General features: G+C 40.5%; 1 protein-coding gene and 1 non-coding gene across 4 annotated transcripts in view; both read left to right on the top strand.

The window, feature by feature from the left end:
* The window catches only part of THADA (THADA armadillo repeat containing), a 322,784-nt gene that overhangs the window by 111,051 nt on the left and 190,666 nt on the right, over positions 1 to 21,067 (top strand). The window lies entirely within an intron of this gene.
* TRNAW-CCA (transfer RNA tryptophan (anticodon CCA)) lies at positions 20,299 to 20,371 on the top strand. The gene has a single exon. It is a non-coding gene; the product is annotated as a tRNA-Trp (tRNA).

Genomic DNA, 21,067 nt, shown 5'->3' on the forward strand with positions numbered 1-21,067 from the left:
GACAGTTCAGGGAACACAAATGTGCCTTCTTCTGAAGTAGTGGGCATAAACCTTCTTCTTGCTCTTTGATTTTCCAATTTGATGTACTTTAGTTACTGGAAGAAACATTAATTAATATACTTAATATAGTAATTCAAAAGAATAAATTTTTTTGGAGGGATTGAAAAGATCATGGTGCACCATTGGAATTTGCCTTTAGTAAATGTAACATTTGTTTTCTAAAGAGTTATAACAACATACTTAAATTCCAGAACAGTAAGCAAAATAGCTTAAGTTCACTGACTTGAAAAAACATTCTTTTATACTGCACGGTTCTAAAATAAATACTTAAAAGAAACAGAGAGCAAGCCATTCTATCTTGGATTTCATTTTCCTTCAGATAGAACAGCTAGAACAAACATTCTTGCTAGTTAACATTGCCTGTGTTTTTATGAAGTTAATAACTGACCTGTCAATCATGTCCTATATAAATACGGTAGTTGAATGCTTTCTGCTTTAGAAGCACTTTTATTTACAAGAGCTGCCAGCCAAGATTTCCAAAGGACTCCACGGGCTGTTTGCTTTGATCTGTTTTGAGGGCTGGTCTCTTTATACCTGTTGGTTCGCTATTTATGATACCTTTGTGTAATCAGGTATGGGGAGAGCAGATGTGCAGAATAAACACGTCTTAAGGAAACCAAGGCTCAAGAGAAATCATGTAATTATGCACCAACAGCTTTAAAAAGAGAGAGGGGGAATATTTCCTTAAATCAACTGAGTTGCTGTTATGACAAGAGAACAGATGTTGTGGTATTCACCCCAGAGAAGGAAAAGATGCTCTCTTAAATCTGCGTTTGTAATGAATGGAGGTGGTGTGTTTATCCCTACCCTTCAAACTGTTGCTCTCCTTTTAAATTTTTAAATTGCTGAGATGTTGCAGCTCCTCTCAGTTGACTTTTTACCTTTGACCTTTTTTCGTTTGCTCCTTCCCTCACAAATGTTTACCACATGTCTCTATCCAAATAATCGTCTCCCTGTGGGAAGAGTTACCTTTGTGTTTTGAACTGAAAGACTCCTTTTTATGTTTAAGGCAGGTTTCAGAAAGGGATGACTTTTTGTTGTTGTGTGTTTTTTTATTTTGATTTGGAGTCCGCCTCCTAAGGGATCCTGAAAGCCAAATCCATCTTTGTGTCCCCCACCATGCCAAGCACAGTGCCTCTGATAGTGTCAGGGCCCAATCATGAAAGAATGGCAGAAATTAAGAGAAACCCAAGTCTTTCGTCTTGTTTCCAAACTGACCTATTGATCTTTTGGTTTCTTTCATTTTTCAATTAAATGCTGCCCTAATAATTCCTGTACATTATATTTACATATTGCTTTTCTCTAGGAATCTGAATGTTTTAATATATTGGAGAGGTGCTTAACTTCTATTTTACTTTAAAAATTGGAAAACTTCCCCTACTTTTTCTAAAGTAGAAAACTCCCCATCACTTTGCAGTGCTCTGCTGATTTAGAGATTTCCAGGCACTTGGTGTTCCCCTGCTACTTTGGGCAATTCTCTTTATCCTTTTCATTCATTTCAATTTTACTGACATTTTTTGGTCAGCAACTTTTCCTCTTGTGACACTGGCATGAATCTTAGACTTTCTAAGGAAGGGTACCTGAACATGTCCTAAGGTTTAGGGAGCAGATCTTTTATTAACTATTTTCGCCTTGCTGTCATTATTGCTCAGAAAAGTTTCAAAATCCAGTGCCTTGAGCTGATATGATTGCTACTTATTTGGTTCCTTTTTTATAGTTTTACTTTTTTTTTGTTTTGCTTTTTCTTCCAGTTTTATTGAGATATAATTGACATACAGCACTGTATAAGTTTAAGGTGTATAGCATAATGATTTGACTTACATACTTCAAGAAATGTTTACCACCGTAAGTTTAGTAAATCTGTCATCTCATATAGATACAAAGTTAAAGAAATGGAAAAAAATATTTTCCATGTGATGAAAACTTAGGATTTCCTCTCTTAACAACTTTCATATTTAACACAGAGCACTGTTAATTATATGTATCATGTTGTACATTATATCCCTAGTATTTATTTGTCTTATAACCAGAAGTTTGTCCCTTGTGACCACCTTCCTCCGGATTGTAACCACCCCCACCTCTGGTAACCACAAATCCGATCTCTTTTTTCTGTGAGTTTGTTTGTTTGCGTGTTTTTGAAGTATAATTGACCTACAACACTATGTTAGTTCCTGTTACACAATATAGTGATTCAGTATTTCTAAACATTTCAAAATAAGTCCAGTTAATGCTGTGTCACCATACAGATTTTAAATGCTAGCTTGTATAAGATAATCAAAGTATAAAATACAGCCTCAGATACTGTATTTTCAGCATATTCAGCAGCCTTCCCCAGATAATCACTTGCCATAGTGTAGAATCATTTTGTAAACTTCAAGGTGGATTAAAGCTTGCCTTTACATTCTGGACTCCCTCTTCACAACTTGTGGGGTCAAAAGTGGGCAAGTCCTGGGGTCACCTGGAGCCAGTGAGAGCAAGAGAGACCAGTCTTGTCACCTTTGTTGAGGTGCAAGACTCTAAAACGTATGAAATTGCCCAAATTACATTTGAGCATTCTTAGGCCTTTGATTGCAGAACCTCTGTTAGAAGTTGAGTGGCACAGGGCAGCCCAAGATCAGGTCAGAGAAGGAAGCAGGAATAAGCTGGAGTCAGCCATGCCCCAGACACCGTGGAGGAGACTGCCTTTCTGCATGATGTGCGCAGGGACAGTTTTGAAAGTCCATGGTACTGCTTAGTTGGCAGACTAGCGGAAGGAAAGTCCCCTCCAATATTTTCATTTTGCATTCGTCCAAGGCTCAAACCTATAATTAAATTTTCTGAACAAAGACCCTATTAACACACACCACCCAGATTGATGACTAACAGCTCTTCCTTCCAGGTCCATAAGGAAATCTGTAACGCTTTATGCAAAAATAAAGACCCTAGTCAGGGGCTTTCCAGGTGGCCCAGCGGTAAAGAATCCGCCTACCAATACAGGAGACATGGGTTCAGTCCCTGGGTCAGAAAGATCCCCTGGAGTAGGAAATGGCCACCCGCTCCAGTATTCTTGCCTGGAAAGTCCCATGGACAGAGGAGCCTGGCGGGCTACAGTCTCTGGGGTCACAAAGAGTCAGAAGTGACTGAGCACATACTTTTCAACAGAATAAAGATTTATTTAAAAATTTTAAAAAGACCCTAGTCAGGTTTGGAGGGGGGATTGTGTAAGGTGTGGTTAGGACCGAGTTTGCCTTTAAGAAGTCAGTTTTCAGTGCTGTGTAAAATGAGCCTTTCAAGTGGCTGCTCTGTATACTCAAGTATATGTGATTGAGTGGTCTAAAACTTAGTCACAGTGATAGGATTTTATTTAAAAATCTATGAAAATATTACTGGTTTTTAAATTTTTGAAACATTGCTGAGAAAAATTCCTTCTTTTAGTTCTTTCATGTGGGCAGTATAGACTTGCCTAAAAATGTTTATGAGAGACCTAAACACAGTTTTTTCCTCATGTGACCAAAACGTCAAGTAGCATTCCAGTATTTTGAGAAATCAGGTTGAAATTCATTAGCGTGGCACTCAGGGCCTTCCACGGTCCAGCCTGCTCTCTGCCAGCGGAGCTCTAGACTTCTGCCTTGTCGCCGGGCAGGGCGTACACATCTCTGCCTCCATGATGTCTTGTGCAACCTCATCTCCTCCACATGCTTCCTCTACTAGAAGCTCTTCATGCCTTGGGAAAGGGAACCCCTGTCTGTCCTGCAAGGCCAGGCGTCACCTAGACTAGTTTAGGACCTCTCTTGCCTTTGCTCTGCATTTCCAAATGGGCCCACCTGCTGCTTGCCTTCCATCTGTGAAGCTGGCCTTCCCTGAGTAGCCCTTTGTAGGGTCTCCTCTCTGCTTTGGCCTCCAGAGCAAGGTTGTACCATTCCATGGGCTCTTACCATGCCAGTCCTTCAGCCATGCTTTGTTTTGATTTCTGCCTTGTTTGTCACACTTGCTTTTAAGTCTCTGAGACTTAGAATTGTATCTTCTATGTGCTAGTATCCTCCAGAGCACTTAGCCTACTGCTGAGCACATGTTTGTCCTTTCCTTGATTGGTGCTTGTCTAGGCCTAGGACTTGATCATTAGCAGTTTGTAAAGACAGTGAGCTATTTTCAGAACCACTGGGTACCTTTGTACACCAGGTTTATTTTTTGGCTTGTCAGCTCAGTCCTGGAGATGTCAGGCCCAGTTCTGTCCAGAAAACCTGTTTTCCAAATCTTTGCGTGAACAGAACAGTGTTAGAGTCACACTCTGGAGTAGTTTCACCTGGGCACTGCCAAATCTTTCTTATGCTGACGAGCCGACCCGTGTGGGGTGTTCCTCAGATCTCCTTTCAGCCTTCTAGGGTACTTTTATTCTTAATTAAAGGTAAGCTTATTTCTAAGACCTTTCTTGAACCAAAGGCAAGTGATTATTCATTAAATGTTTACTTTCTTGACGTTAATTCACTTCAGCGGGTGATAACTCAGGTGGGATTATGCCTTGACAGTGATCTGACAAGGTCGTTGTTCATGGTAGTTATTGACTTTTCCAGTGTGAACCTTTTCAGTGTAGCAAGAAGCCAGCATCCTGGTGTCTGAACCATATAAGGAACTGGCTTTCTTTTAATTTTGTGTTTTGAGTTTGAGGAAGAGTCAGGCTGTGCCAAGTTGGGACTTTCAAGACTTCAGTGCTTAATTCATTTGATCTGAAAATTACTGGCAAAATTACTACTTTAGCAAAGTATAAAATCAAGTCTTAGAATAGCAAATGCCCTGGTATGACTGACACAGCATGCTTTAAGGCTTCTGAAAGCATGGGCTGGACTCTGAGAGATTTTAATGGGCCAGTGTGAACCCAGTGCCCACAGCAGTCAATCCTTCATGTTAGTATAATGCTTTTCAATACCCCTGTGTTTATTCATTCAACAAATAATTTTTGAGCACCAGCTAGGAGCAAGGGATTGTTCCAGTTTCTTGGGGTACAGTGATGAACAATTACCAAATATTTCACTTCTCTATTATTTTGAATTCTAATCTGTCTCCCTTTACTAGGGTGTCAACTCCTTGGAGGTCAATCTTTACCTTATTCACTGCTCTATCTCCAATACCTAGAGCAGTGCCGGACACATAGCAGAAGCCTAGTCAATATTTATCTGTGTAGGAGGCAGGTTCTACAATGAGGGAAGGAAGGGTTGCTGCTATAATGGCACACTGGGGATACATGTAATCTGGGCTTTGAGGAATCCAGTAAGACAACCTAGAGCAAGAAAGAGAACAAAAGGATATGCAGTATTTACCTGGGAAAGAACAGGTGACCGCTCCTGTGCAGAAGCCTGGGGGTAACAGGAGCCATCACTATACACTGGTGCTCTGCAGAGTGCAAGGGAGGTGTGGCCTGAGACAAGGTGAGGACTTTGTCTGCCATCTTGAGGACATATGAGCAAGGTAAGTATTTTAAGCACAGGTGTAACAGGATTAGATTTGTGTTAGTTTGATTGTTTTGGCCACTGTGTAGAGAACACAGTGAGGCTGAGTTGGAAATAAAAGTTGAAGACTGGGAGATTAATTTGTTTGAGTAGTTCTGTTTGTTAAGATAACATAGCCTGATGGTACCCAGACATTTAAACTTCATAAACCAGCTGAAAAAAGGACATTAAAAAACACCTCACTTGTCAGAATCATTTCCTAAAATAAAGGCCATTTTAATATACATGCTCACTAATACACATGCACCACTCACAGGAGAATCTCAAATAAATGGAGCCATGTGCCACTCACAGAAGAGTCTCAAATAAATCTCAAATAGATATTTAAATGGAACATGTATAGCTCTATGTGCATTGCCCTGGTTTTTCTCCGTTTCCTCCTCAGTGGGCACCTGTGTGGTCTGATATTTGTAGAGGTGATCCAGCTATAAGGAAGAAATATGGGTTATCTGAATTAGACGACAGTGGAAATTGAAGCGAATAGAATAGAGAGAAAGGAGATAGAATCAGCAAAAATTGATGATTTCAAAGTACTTTCAGATCTCTCACCTTATTTGATAGTAACAGGTAAGGTAGGTACGTTAGGTATGAAAGTGAAAGCGGCTGTGTCGTGTCTGACTCTTTGTGACCCCACGGACTATACAGTCCATGGAATTCTCCAGGCCCGAATACTGGAGTGGGTAGCCGTTCTCTTCTCTGGGGGATCTTCCCAACCCAGGTATCGAACCCAGGTCTCCCGCATTGTGGGTGGATTCTTTACCAGCTGAGCCATAAGGGAAGCCCAAGAATACTGGAGTGGGTAGCCTATCCCTTGTCCAGCGGATCTTCCCGACCCAGGAATCGAACCAGGGTCTCCTGCATTGCAGGTGGATTCTTTACCAACTGAGCTTTTTTCAGGGAAGCCTGGGATTAGGTACAATTATCCCCATTTCATACATGAGGAAACTGAGACTTGGAAGTTAGGTGACTGACCTGAGTCACGTATGTGAGTGATAGCAGAACTGAAATCACCATTGAAGTAGTGTAGAACTCTGGACTTGTGGCTTCCTTATCCCACCCCTTTTTGTCTTTTTTTCAAGTTTCAGGGAAAAAAAGAAAAGGAATCGTGAGCTCCCTGTGAGTCATGTCTTTTAGGGCAAAACATATGATATTGTCCATCCTTAGAATAAAGCAATATTTTAGTGATGACTCTGATTCATCCTTATTTTGCAATGAACATCATCCATTACCAATCCATGAACTTGAGTAACCCTTTTTAAGTTAGGCCAGAGGAGACTAAGAGGCTTCTTTGGCTATATTCTCATTTTATCCTGTGTTACTCTTTGTCCTTTCTATAAATAAGCCTTGGGTACCCTACTTATGAGTTTTCGTGGGGGGAGTGAGGCTTTGTGTATATGTCAGGGTATTTATCTCCTACCACCTGGTTTGTTGTTTTTTTTCCCTTTCCTTCATCAGTGTACTTGCAGATCAGAGTCACTTGGTACTATACAAATGTTTTAAAGAATGGTATAGATTTTATAATGTGCTACCCACGTTGAAGTGTAAAGAAAGGAAGTGGAATAAATATAAAGAACAAAATTGGACTGAAAGGAGGAAAAAATGAAGCCATAATAATTTGAATTGGACAAAAGGAAAAAATGTACTAGAAAATATTTGTGGGCAGTTCCCTGTAAATGGCTTCATAAACAACATTTTTGGTGTGTAATCACAAAATCCTCTGACCTATGAAACACCAGCTTAATGGAATTAATTAAAAATAAGATGGAATGCCAAAATTTACATAAGAAAACTATTAGTGACTGTTCCTTCAATTAGTTATTTTATTTAGTGTTTTAGCAGTCATTTTTGTAGGCTCCTTGTTTTCTGGCAAATTTGGAGACTTTTTGGAAAACTATTAGAAAGACTTTATTCCCATAAAGACTCAACTGCTAGATGGTCTATTGTATCACAAATAATTATGAGAAATATGATCTTCCTTTTCCAAGGATGAAATATACTTTTATTGAAGCATCGGCACCTATTTGTATGTATGTTCAGTTATGGAAGTGTCTGTTTTTACTAGTAGAATGGGCACATCCAAAATAAATACTACTTTCTTAGAATATATGAGTGGAAGAATGTGAGAGCAGCATTGTGTACCATCGTTTTTATCGTCTCACACAATCCTGTGTGTGTGTGTATGTGTGTTGTTTGTCCTTAGACACCCTAACCACGTTTTTTTCTACCAATATAGATCCATTCTTGCCACTTTACGGCTTTCTTCCTGGCCTTTGACTCTTATAATTTAATATGTGACTACTGTAAAAGTGCAGGTGTTAACATATTCAAAATGCTATGTAAAAGTTTTTGTGCCAAACCCAAGTTTTAACCATATTTTCAGTGCCTGCACGTCTTGTATTTTTAAAAGCTATTTGTATGGCAAGACTGAAAGTGACTTATGTTCTCTGGTACTCTTGGGTCTTAGAACCTCAGAGTGTATTGACCTTAATTGTAGTTTGTTCTAATCCTCTTTCTATTCCTTTCATCTCCTCTTTTAAAGTGGGGAGAGGAACAAAGACAGCAGCATCACAGGAGCCAAAGAACAATGCATGTGAAATTGGATGAGAAGATAGTGTATTAGATTTGTCTATATATTATCTCATTTCTCACAGTAAATCCACAAGTAGGTACTGTTATTCCCATTTTACAGAAAACAAATGGGACAGTTACTCAGCAAGGATTCATAAATCACCCAAGGTTAGCTACACTGCCAGTAAGTAGTCCTCCGCTGGTCTGGCTGATTCTAAATCTTTGTTCTTTCTCTACGTTGTTTCCTTGTTTCAACTCCACCACAGAATAAATAATCTATGGAACACGGTTTCAGATTTGAAGCCATGACGTAGTAGAGGCCTTTTCTAAAATAAAATGTTGTGGGTATTGTGTAAAAATATTTTGCTATTGAAAATAGGCTTAATGTAGGCAGATAAGTAATATTTGAACTGCCCTAGTTTATGTCACATTTTTATCTTTGAACTCATGGCATTATTTTACTTTTAATATAATTATATAATTAAGATGGGTATTTGACTTAACACTTGTGAGTTTTACACATCTTTAAGACTTTACTTGTAGGTATTTATGTATTTCAAATATTTACTGGGAAGTATCTTTGCAAAGTGGGGTGAAACATTTTACCAAGCTCCTAGTTTCAATGAGTCTCTGTTGGGAAAGGTTAAATAGCACTGTAGAGTAGTCTTTTGGAATTCAGGCAATTCCTCTGCTCAAATAACAGTGAGTATAATTGACAGTCTTCGTAATAAGGTCATAAAGTCAAAAAGAGTTACCACAGTGTGGTCAGCATTTTGACCATAAGGAACAGTATGTAAAAGCTGGTTAACTGAAAGGATTTCCTGCCTTCTTAGTAACTATTGTGTCTCTATTTCTTTAGAGTCATAGCCAAACTGGAAAGAAGGGGAAAATCTTTTATGGTAGAACATTTGGCATTTAGAATTGGTGTTCTTTAGATTCACATGATGAAAAGCTTCTACGAAGGAAAGAAAACCAGAAGCTATCCTTTGAATAAAATGCCTTTCTGCTATGTTACTTATTCATGGTGGTCTTCATTGTGCCGTTCTTTTTCTTGGCCCGTTTTCTAAACCCTGTTTGACACATTATGGAACTTCATGTTTTTAACTGATAGATTTATTCTTTGCATTGGAATGTGTGTATTTGTGCAGCAGGAAGAGAGGTACCATAATCACTCCAAGAAACAGCTGCCACCTAAAATTTATAATCAGTATTAGAAGAAGAATATTTTTTTTTTAGAAAAGGAATTGAATAGAAGCAAATATAACATAGTGGCCAGAAGAAAACTTAAAATGAAAAAAGGTAGATTAACATTCTCAGAGAAATGAGATAAAATTGATTACATGAAATAAAAACAGGATGGTATTTCTAAAAGAGCAATCAGAATAAGAAAGAGCTATAGGGAATTAGAAAAGATGATAGCCCTCAAAAAGTCTACAAACAATAAATGCTGGAGAGGGTGCGGAGGAAAGGGAACCCTCTTACACTGTTGGTGGGAATGCAAACTAGTACAGCCACTATGGAGAACAGTGTGGAGATTCCTTAAAAAACTGGAAATAAAACTGCTATACGACCCAGCAATCCCACTGCTGGGCATACACACCGAGGAAACCAGAACTGAAAGAGACACGTGTACCCCAATGTTCATCATCACAGCACTGTTTATAATAGCCAGGACATGGAAACAACCTAGATGTCCACCAGCAGATGAATGGATAAGAAAGCTGTGGTACATATACACAATGGAATATTACTCAGCTATTAAAAAGAATGCATTTGAATCAGTTCTAATGAGGAAAAGACTCATTGGAAAAGACTCTGATGCTGGGAGGGATTGGAGGCAGGAGGAAAAGGGGATGACAGAGGATGAGATGGCTGGATGGCATCACTGACTCTATGGACATGAGTCTGAGTGAACTCCAGGAGTTGGTGATGGACAGGGAGGCCTGGCGTGCTGCGATTCATGGGGTTACAAAAAGTCGGACATGACTGAGCGAGTGAACTGAACTGAATGAGGTGGATGAAACTGGAGCCTGTTACACAGAGTGAAAAGTGAAGTGAAGTCACTCAATCATGTCCAACTCTTTGCGAGCCCGTGGATTATAGCCTATAGAGTGAAGTAAGTCACAAAGGAAAAACACCAATATATGTAACGCATATATATGAAAAAACGCATATATATGGAATTTACAAAGATGGTAACGATGACCCTATATGCGAGACAGCAAAAGAGACACAGATGTAAAGAACAGTCTTTTGGACTCTGTGGGAGAAGGCAAGGGTGGGATGATTTGAGAGAATAGGATTGAAACATGTATATTATCATATATGAAACAGATCACCAGTCCAGGTTCAATGCATGAGACAGGGTGCTCAGGGCTGGTGCACTGGGATGACCCTGAGGGATGGGGTGGAGAGGGAGGTGGGAGAGGGGTTCAGGATGGGGAACACATATACACCCATGGCTGACTCATGTGAATATATGGCAAAAACCACTACAATATTATAAAGTAATTAGCCTCCAATTAAATAAATTAAATTTTTAAAAAAGAAAAAAAGATGGAAGACAGAATAAAAGAACCCTTTCAGAGGCAAAACTCAAGAGATCAAGAGAGATGGAAGGTGGGAAAGGGATTGAAAAAAATCGGAAGATTATTTCGGGCAATTCAATATTCTGCTTACAAGAGTTCTAAGGGAGAGCGCAGGGATTTCCCTGGCAGTCCAGTGGTTAAGACTCTGTACTTCCACTGCAGGGGCTGAGGTTCTATTCCTGGTCAGGGAACTAGATCCCGCATGTGTATGGTACAACCAGGAAAAGTGAGGGTCGGGGGACAGGAGGTTGGAGCAGAGCAAAGTAAGGGCAGGAAATTGTCAAAAAAACAGCACAGAAAATTTTCCTGGAACTTAAGGACGCTCGTTCTGGTACAGTGACTGAAAAACAATCCACACCAAGACACAATACATCATTATGAAATTTCTAAAATTTTGTAGAGTTCAGAAAAACAAAAACAGTTCACATATGGAGAATTAAGGATCAAAATGAGAGCAGACTTAGAAGATAGAAGAGAGATACCTTTAACGTTCTGATGGAGTGTGATTACCTTCCTTTTATTTTGTATTCAGCTAGATTATTGATCAAATATGGAGATAGTAATAGATTATACTTTTATTCAAAACATTTAAAAAAATTAGTCACAAGGGACTTCCCTGGGTGTCCTGTAGTTAAGACTTCACCTTCCAATACAGGAGGTGTAGGTTTGATCCCTGGTCAGGAAGCTAAGATCCCACATACCTCAGGGCCAAAAACCCAAAACTTAAAAGAGAAGCAACCTTGTAACAAATTCAATAAAGATCTTAAAAATAGTCTGCATCAAAAAAAAATCTAAAATAAAATTAAGGACAAGAAAAACTTGATTTTTCTCTTTCTACTTACAGAATCTAAATGATTTGTAAAGCAGCAAATATTTTTTTTAAGTGAGAGTTGCTGAACAATATTCAACACAAACCTTCCTGTTGATCATTTCCTCCAAAACAGCTATGTGTATTACATGTATAGTTTTAATGTTTTTATACATGTATAGAAAAGGTCTTGAATGGGGCAGTGTGATATTTCTTTTACTACTCACACATCTGTATATTGTTTGGGTTTTTTTTTTAATGAGCGTACATTAATTGTAATTAATAGAATATAACTCAAAAGAGGGGAAAGAGACGAGACATGATTTATTCCTTAATTTACTTTTAAATGAAGGCAGCACATGCTATGTCTGTCTCTTCTACTAGGTGCTATAGGAGATACAGTTGAAGTAGCAAACACAACCTCAGCCTTTTGAAGGGTTTTGGGTCTGGCTGTTAAGGGGAAACATGCATGGCAGAGAATGGCTCCCAGCCGTATTGAAAGCCTGCCTCGGTGTGATCTCAGGGTACAGGCTGCTCTCAGGGCCAAGCATATGGCTTTCCAGGGTCTGTGAAGAGGTGGTACCCTACTTCCTTGAGAGTATTAAAAAAACAAACAAACAAACACAGCATTCGTGAGAACACCAGACACAGAGCCCTGATCTTGGAATGTCGAATTTAATAAATTTCGTTTGCATTTCTACAGAAACCAACATGTTTCCAGCTTCCAAACCCAGAAGCCAAAGGTTAGGATTTTAAATAATAATAATAATGAGTTATACTTATTCCAGATTAGTTTTCTGGCTCTCCAAAAAATAAATGGCTAAGATGTCCAAAGTGTTCTTTTTACAACTCTGCCAAATGCTGGCTTTCCTTCTTCGTCTGGAGATCCAGCCAATCTGTTGAAAATTACCCCATCTTTTTGAGTACTTCCAGGCAGTTGTTCAGAGAGAAGACTAAATCCTGCAGTCTAAGATGGACATAGAGACTCTTAAATACTTTCACAGCAGAAGAAATCATTCTTTGATTTCTGAGTCTTATTTCCTCTAACTATGAATTTGGGAAAACATACACTGGACATCACATCATACCTAGTTATAGACAATGTTCTGGGAGTGTGACATTTGCCTGATGACTCCTTGGTTTTCTGGTTTTGTTTTGTTTTTTTTCCCTTGTAAATAAGCCTTGGCCTGAGTATAAACTTACAAAAAACACGGATTCACTAGGGAGAAGCCCTTGAGTCTGAATAAGAACAAATAAACATACTGTCTTTTCTGGTTTGATTTGCATGAGATTTAACAGATTTTTTTCCTTTATATTTTTGTTTTTCGTTTTTTTGAGGGGAGGGTCGTGGTGGTGAGAGTGTTTAAGGGTATTGTGGTATACTCGAAAGATTCTCTTAATTTGAATACAGGGGAGATGAAACTTATTAGATCAAATGGAGTATCTGTGGTCCATTGACCTCTGAAAATGCTTTTTAAAGGCAGATGGATAGATTTTTAAGGATTAGTTTAGTTGCCAGTTTGCCTGCACACTCCATTTAAAGGTGGTGAGTGGGCCTGGCTCAGGGTATGGAAGTAGAAGCTTAGGTAGGGAATCTTAGTCTAAGTTGACCGGGGCTGATTGACAGCAGGGGAGAGATGGCTATCTGATCCCATCATGAGGACATGAACTCCTTTGAAAACTGGCCTGTCTGGGCCACAGTGTCCTCTCCTCATTAAGTAGATGCCCGGTACAGGATGAGTGGATTACCTGTGTAATGGAAACCCTAAAAAAGTCTAGTGGCTGGATTGGGAAACAAGAGAATTGGGTTCTAGTCTTGAATTTTCCCCCAACTTGTATTTTGAATTTGGGAAACTCAGTTCTTCTGAGCATTGGTTTCTTCATATGGAAAATTAAATGATTAGAGTAGTAGATCTTCTTTGAGGGTCCCTCCTGCTCTGATATGTTCCTTGAAGTCTGGAACTCTGTTGGCACCTTCCTCATGCTTTAGTAATATGAATTTGGCAAATTCATATTAGTCTTAGTGAAAATGTCCATAACGTTTCGAGTAGGATCTTGAAAAAAAATAGTTGAATGAAAGCATTACAGGGCTAGAAACCAAGAAATTTTTATTCTGAAATATTGGACCGTTTGTTAAATTAGTCTATTGTTAATGAGTGAGAGAGAAGTTTCTAGGTGATTTCTTGCTAGAATTTTTGGATGAGGATGAGACCAGTTCAACACTGAACTTTTTGCCTGTTTAGTGCATTTGCTTGACTATAGTTTTAATGTCTATATGATATTCTTTCAGTTCGGTTGCTCAGTCTTGTCTGACACTTTGTGACCCCATGAACCACAGCACGCCAGGCCTCCCTGTCCATCACCAACTCCTGGAGTCCACCCAAACCCATGTCCATGGGTCGGTCATGCCATCCAATCATCTCATCCTCCGTCATCCCCTTCTCTTCCTGCCCTCAATCTTTCCCAGAATCAGAGTCTTTTCAAATGAGTCAGCTCTTTGCATCAGGTGGCCAAAGTATTGGAGTTTCAGCTTCAACATCAGTCCTTCCAATGAACACCCAGGACTGATCTCCTTTAGGATGGACTGGTTGGATCTCCTTGCAGTCCAAGGGACCCTCAAGAATCTTCTCCCACACCATAGTTCAAAAGCATCAATTCTTCTGCGCTCAGCTTTCTTTATAGTCCAACTCTCATGTCCATACATGATAATTCTTTAGAATTACCAAATAAGAGCTTTTTCATCCTGTTTTTATTTTGAGAGTCAGACTCTTGGGAAATGGACACTTATGGTTGAAAAGAAGACAGCCTGTTCTTTCCTGGAGCAAGATTTGTGGAGGGAATTCTGAGAAAACAATAAGAAGGGAGCACTGAGTGTCCTGTGTACTAGCAGCATTCTAGGTGTTGAGGTTAGAGAAGAAATAAGACAATTTTTAGTCTCAAGGATCTAACTTCCTAGTGAGAGGAGACAGACTTGGAATATGTTTTAATAAAACGGCAGTAGCTATTAATGTTACAGAAAAGATGAAATATCATAGGGACTTATAGGCAGTGACAGATGGAGTATGCTTTCTTAAAAAGAGAGATTTGGAAATTTGGGAATAAAAGGAAGTAAAAAGATAAGTAGTGTGGACTGCTATCTTGAGTTTTACTGTCTTCCAAAGCCCCTCTAAACTGTGCCTCTTGGGCTCACATAGGCATATCAGAGCCTGTGCTTGCTAAGGATAAGAGGGAGGCCAAACTGATGATCTCTCACCCCAACCCTGCTTCCACCCTAATGGTTCTGGTTTGTAGTTGTTTTTTCTAATGTTTTAAATATTGGGAGTATAGTTGAAAAAAAAATGGTTTCATTGCTTTAAAGATTTGGAAAATAACTGCCTTGGAATAAACCAATTATGTTCACTCTTGCCCTGAGTGTCTTAACTCTTAGGTTTTCGCAGTTGTACAAGGCAAATACCGGTTCTCTCACTCCCTCCCCTCCACCCCAGAGACATCAGTTCTTAATCCCTAGAACCTGTAAATGTTACCTTGTAAGCAAAGGGGGTCTTTGTAGGATCTTTCAATGAGGTGACTATCTTGGATTATCTGGTTGGGCCTTAATGCCATCACTGGTAAGTGGAAAGCAGGGGAGATTTGAGAGACAAAAGAGGAGAAAGCAGTGTGCCTGCAGAAGAGACTGGAGATGGTGGGAATGCCACAACCATGCAGAACTAGAAGCGGTGAGGATTTGTATTCTCCCCCAGAACCTCTGGAAGTACAACTCTGACTCTTTGATTTTGGGACCATTGATCATGATTTCAGATTTCTGGCCTCCAGAACTGTGAGAGGATAAATACAGAAGTTAAACTGTGAGTTCCTTGTTATCAGTGTCCTTTTTATTTAGTATTTTGCCTTTTTCACAGAGTATAACTCAGTGTCTCAAATGTTATAACTGTGTTTCATTGCTACAAAACAAACATCCCCAAATTTAGTAGCTTAAAATAATGACAGTGTTGTGTTTTTTTTTTTTTTTTTTCTTCAATCTCTCAACAATTCTGTGGGTTGGCTGGGTTCAGCTGTGTGGTTCTTCTTTACCGTGTGGTGTCATCTGGGGTCACTCACATGGCGGCATTCATCTGGGGCCTCAACTGAGGCAAGGATGCCTGGGCAGGCTAGTGAGGACTCTCTCGCAGAGTAGCCACGTCCTCGGGACAGTGAATACAGAAGCTGCCAGGCCTTGTGAAGCCCAAGACACAGCTGGCACTGCATCACTTCCTGTTGATCGGAGAACTCACAGGGCTCCTAGGCTGGAGGCCAGGGGAGAGGAGATAGACCCCGCCTCCTGAAGGGAAGGGGTCCTGCCCAGGTAGGGAGGCAGTAGGAACTGTTGGCAGCCATCTTTGGAAACAGTCTACCACAGACTGCTTACACAATGATTAGTGAATTAAACCAGATATACTGAGATATTTAGACGATGGGATTCAGTAAGAAACATTTCCTAAGAAAAAAATTTCTGATTTTAAAAAAGAAAAGAAAAAATCCAGTAAAGGGAAGTCCCCTGGTGGTCTAGTGGCTAAGATAGTATGCTCCCAATGAAGGGGACCCAGGTTTGATCCCTGGTCGGGGAGCTAGATCCTACATGCCACAGTTAAGAGTTCGCATGGTATAACTAAATAACACCCAGTGCAGCCAATGAAGTAAATAAATAAAACAGTTTTTAAAATCCAATATAAGCTGCCAGAATGGGACCTTGCACACATGAGACATTCAAGAGATGCTTGCTTACTGACTAACTGGCTGGGTAAGGACAGAAAGCATGTTTCCCAGCTCTCTTATGACCAGTGATTTCACAAGGAGTAGGGCAGGGCATTTTCAGAACCAAGACCATTCACTTCCCTCCCTGGGTATTGCATGCTGCTGCCGCTGCTGCTAAGTTGCTTCAGTCGTGTCTGACTCTGTGTGACCCCATAGACGGCAGCCCACGAGGCTCCCCTGTCCCTGGGATTCTCCAGGCAAGAACACTGGAGTGGGTTGCCATTTCCTTCTCCAATGCATGAAAGTGAAAAGTGAAAGTGAAGTCGCTCAGTCGTGTCCAACTCCTAGGGACCCCATGGACTGCAGCCTACCAGGTTCCTCCGTCCATGGGCATAGTAATGGCTAATTTTGTGATTCGGAAGCTTCTCCATCTGGAAAGCAGTTCCTGCAGGAAAGGTTTAGAAAAGCTTTCAACATGGCCAAGAATTCCATGGCTATCTACAGAGATTAGGAAGGTAGATGAGACTGGCAGGAGACCTGGTCAGAGTCCTTTAACTTCCTACACAGTTTGCCTGAAGTTTAATAACAGGACTTATAACAGGACTTCCTGGTGGACGCATCACAGTGATTACAAGTGCTTGTCGAGTGTGAGATTCTGACCCTGGGACCCCTGACATCCCTTTTGTCCAATCCCTTATTCTTGTTTAGTTATTACAACTCTAGGGAGAAATTCTAGTGTCAGCCCCAGTCAGAGGTAGAGAGAGGATTCTGGGAACGGAGTCAGAGATGGTTTTCTTGGTGGGATTCCAAATCCAGATTTCTTCTTATTAATTGTTTCTATTTTTTGAGTTTGCATTTGATCATCCTTTGAAATGTGTGTGTGTGCACTTTGTCTTCTTTGTAGGTTTGTTTGCATTTGGGGGTACTGTTTTTCTTAAGATGAGTTTGCTGTTTTTATCAGCAGTCACTGTGGCAAGGAGACATAGGCCCTTAGCTGATTTCTCTCCTCTGGGGTGGTTTTATAGACCAGAAACCAGGGAGTAGCTAGGTTTTAATAGTTTATTGGGTTCCTATTTGAAATACCAACTGAAAACCCCCGGGCTTTTGCCTTCATCATTTGTTTTCATCTAATGACCAGTTTTATGGTGTTTTCTCCATGGCCTGTGAATAAGTCCAGGCTTTTTAAAACCAGGCACACACTCTACCTTTGCTGATATTTACTCTGCACCTCCTTGCTGCAGCAGGTTTTCGCTTGCCCTTGCTAGCTTCCTCTTTTTATATCTTCGTGCATTACTCTGTTGATCCTTGTTCCTGGGAGGATTGAGAGCGATAGGGAGTATATATGTAGGAACTGGGAGGCGGAGATACCTTATTTCAGCGTTTCCCCAAATACTTCTTTTCTTTGCATGATAGTTTTCATCCTGTGTAAAACTCAGAAGCATGTGTGCTTCTGGCATTTTGACTAATTAGGACACAGATCTCGAAAAGAAATAGAAGCTTGCTGCACGTGAAGGCTTCTCTAGGCCTGTTAGATGGCAGGGAGAGTTCATAGACTACCAAAACGACCAAAGGTCAGATGCTGTCCAACACTAGACTCTCTTGGCATTACCAAAATTAGGTGTGGAATGTGCAGACAAAAGGGCAGTGCTGGAATGAGGCTCTTTCCACACGTGGCTTAGTTGTACTGGCTTGATGTCTGGATTAGTGCCCCAGGCCTGGGTTCAAACATAGGAGAAGCACAGAGAGTGTACCACATAGAGGCTACTACATCAAAATGGGTTCAGATCCATGTGGACCAGTGTTCTTCATATATTAAGTGTAAAAATCAGATTATAGGGCAGTATATAAGGAGGAGAAAGGTTTGAACAGACATCAAGACAGACTGGCTGCTAACTTCAGGTAGTATGATTGTGGTGATTTTTAGATTTTTCTTTGCAATGTTCTTTATTTATCTAAATTTTTCTCAATAAATAAGAAGTGTTAGAATAGATTTAAAATCGCTTCTAAAATAAAAACAAAATGGTGCCAGCCAGGCATTTTCTTTCACTCCATAAACCTCTCTTGCTAGCCTCTTTCATTCTCAGCCCCAGCTGGACTCTGGGGGAGTCCATCTGGGAACATGGCAGCTAAGGATCGCCTTGGTGGAAATGACAGCCACCCTGTGCTCTGGGCACCGTATTCTTGGTGCAGGACATGTTGATTTATTCAAGCAGCTTCTGTGTTTCTCTCATCTGTTGTGCTGGCATTATTCTTACCCGGTGGGATGGGGAACAACTCACCTTTTGATAGTCTGAAAAACCCAAGGTTAAAGCTGCTTATTCTCACCCTCTATCCTGGCTTGTTTGTTGTCTCCTGTGTCTATCTGTTTTATCCCATTCAGAGTTTTTGCTATTCTCCTTTGTCTTCCTAGGACACTGAAATTACAGAGGTTCCTTTTTATCATTTCTCTTGTTTCCAGTAAAGTTGCTGGGCTAGTTTTTGGCCACATAGGAAAACAGGTTTGAAATGCCTGTCATTGGAGAATTTTACCCCCAGTTCAATTCAGTTCAGTCTCTCTGTCGTGTCCAGCTCTTTGCGACCCCATGGACAGCAGCACGCCATGCTCCACTGTCCATCACCAACTCCCGGAGTTTACTCAAACTCATGCCCACTGAGTGGACGATGCCATCCAACCATCTTATCCTCTGTGGTCCCTATCTCCTCCCACCTTCAGTCTTTCCCAGTGTCAGGGTCTTTTCAAATGAGTCAGCTCTTCACATCAGGTGGCCAAAGTATTTGGAGTTTCAGCTTCAACATCAGTCCTTCCAGTGAACACCCAGGACTGATCTCCTCTAGGATGGACTGGTTGGATCTCCTTGCAGTCCAAGGGACTCTCAAGAGTCTTCTCCAACACCACAGTTCAAAAACATCAATTCTTCAGCACTCAGCTTTCTTTATATCCAACTCTCACATCCATACATGACTACCGGAAAAACCATAGCCTTGACTAGACAGACCTTTGTTGGCGAAGTAATGTCTCTGCTTTTGAATATGCTGTCTAGGTTGGTCATAACTTTCCTTCCAAGGAGTAAGCATCTTTTAATTTCATGGCTGCAATCACTAGCTGCAGTGATTTTGGAGCCCCAAAAAATAAAGTCTGACACTGTTTCCACTGTCTCCCTATCTATTTCCCATGAAGTGATGGGAACAGATGCCATGATCTTTGTTTTCTGAATGTTGAGCTTTAAGCCAACTTTTTACTCTCCTCCATCACTTTCATCAAGAGGCTTTTTAGTTCCTCTTCACTTTCTGCCATAAGGGTGGTGTCATCTGCATATCTGAGGTTATTGATATTTCTCCCGGCAATCTTGATTCCAGCTTGTGCTTCTTCCAGCCCAGCGTTTCTCATGATGTACTCTGCATATAAGTTAAATAAGCAGGGTGACAATACACAGCCTCGACATACTTCTTTTTCTGTTTGGAACCAATCTGTTGTTCCATGTCCAATTCTAACTGTTGCTTCTAGTTCTAATCTGTTGCATGCAGATTTCTCAAGAGGCAGGTCAGGTGGTCTGGTATTCCCGTCTCTTTCAGAATTTTCCACAGTTTATTGTGATCCACACAGTCAAAGGCTTTGGCATAGTGAATAAAGCAGAAGTAGATGTTTTTCTGGAATTCTCTTGCTTTTTCGATGATCCAACAGCTGTTGGCAACTTGATCTCTGGTTCCTCTGCCTTTTCTAAATCCAGCTTGAACATCTGAAAGTTCACAGTTCACATATTGTTGAAGCCTGGCTTGGAGAATTTTTGAGTTTTACTTTACTAGCGTGTGAGATGAGTGCAATTGTGCAGTATTTTGAGCATTCTTTCCCATTGCCTTTCTTTGGGATTGGAATGAAAACTGACCTTTTCCAGGGCTTGCTATATCTGGGGAGGTAACATATTACCCTGTCGGCTTATTTGGGGGAACTGGAATCAAATTGTTTGTAAACCAGGAAGATGAGCTTTATATATTTGTGTTTAAGAACATTTTGAGCCCTGCCAAGATACTCAGTTTGTTAATTGAGAGGATGATTCTGACTTCCCTGGTAGCTCAGAGGTTAAAGCGTCTGCCTCCAATGCAGGAGACCCAGGTTTGATCCCTGGGTCAGGAAGATCCCCTGGAAAAGGAAGTATGGTATCCCACTCCAGTATTCTTGCCTGAAGAATCCCGTGGACAGAGGAGCCTGGTGGGCTAGTCCATGGGGTTGCAAAGATTCGGACATGACTGAGCGACTTCACTTCACTTCTTCACTTCACTTCTTCTGAATGCCCTTAGATACAGCTAATGATGCACTTTAGGAAAATATTTATTTGTTACTTATTAATCATAATTCTTTTTCTCCTTGACTTTGTCAAGGACTCTTTTCTCTAGCTTCATTAACCCAGCAACTGTTCACCATCTGTGAACTGAGCATCATACTTAGTACCTGAGATAATATGGAGAAATAAGATACATACAGTTAGTCTCTGCCCATGGAGAGTGTGTAATTGGTGTGAGAAATCAGCAAGTTATGGAGTGCTCTAAATGCTATGATTGGGAGATTGTAAATTATAGTGTAAGACTAATGTCAGGCACCTAACACACGTTTGAAACATCAGGGATGTGTCCTAGGAGAAGTTGGCCTAGGCCCCAAATTAAAAGATTGCTTCGGGTTAGTCTGGGGTGGGCTAGGGCAGAAGTGTTCCTAGCAGAAAGTCTACTTGCCAACATCTGGAGAGTAGGAAGAGCATGAAACATTGATAGGACCAAAAGAAATTCTGTGTGGCTGGTTTTGAAGGCAGAGAGGCAGAAGTAGCTGGACAAGTGAG

The sequence above is a fragment of the Capricornis sumatraensis genome, chromosome 1 (assembly GCF_032405125.1).
Source record: "Capricornis sumatraensis isolate serow.1 chromosome 1, serow.2, whole genome shotgun sequence".
Taxonomy (NCBI): Eukaryota; Metazoa; Chordata; class Mammalia; order Artiodactyla; family Bovidae; genus Capricornis; species Capricornis sumatraensis.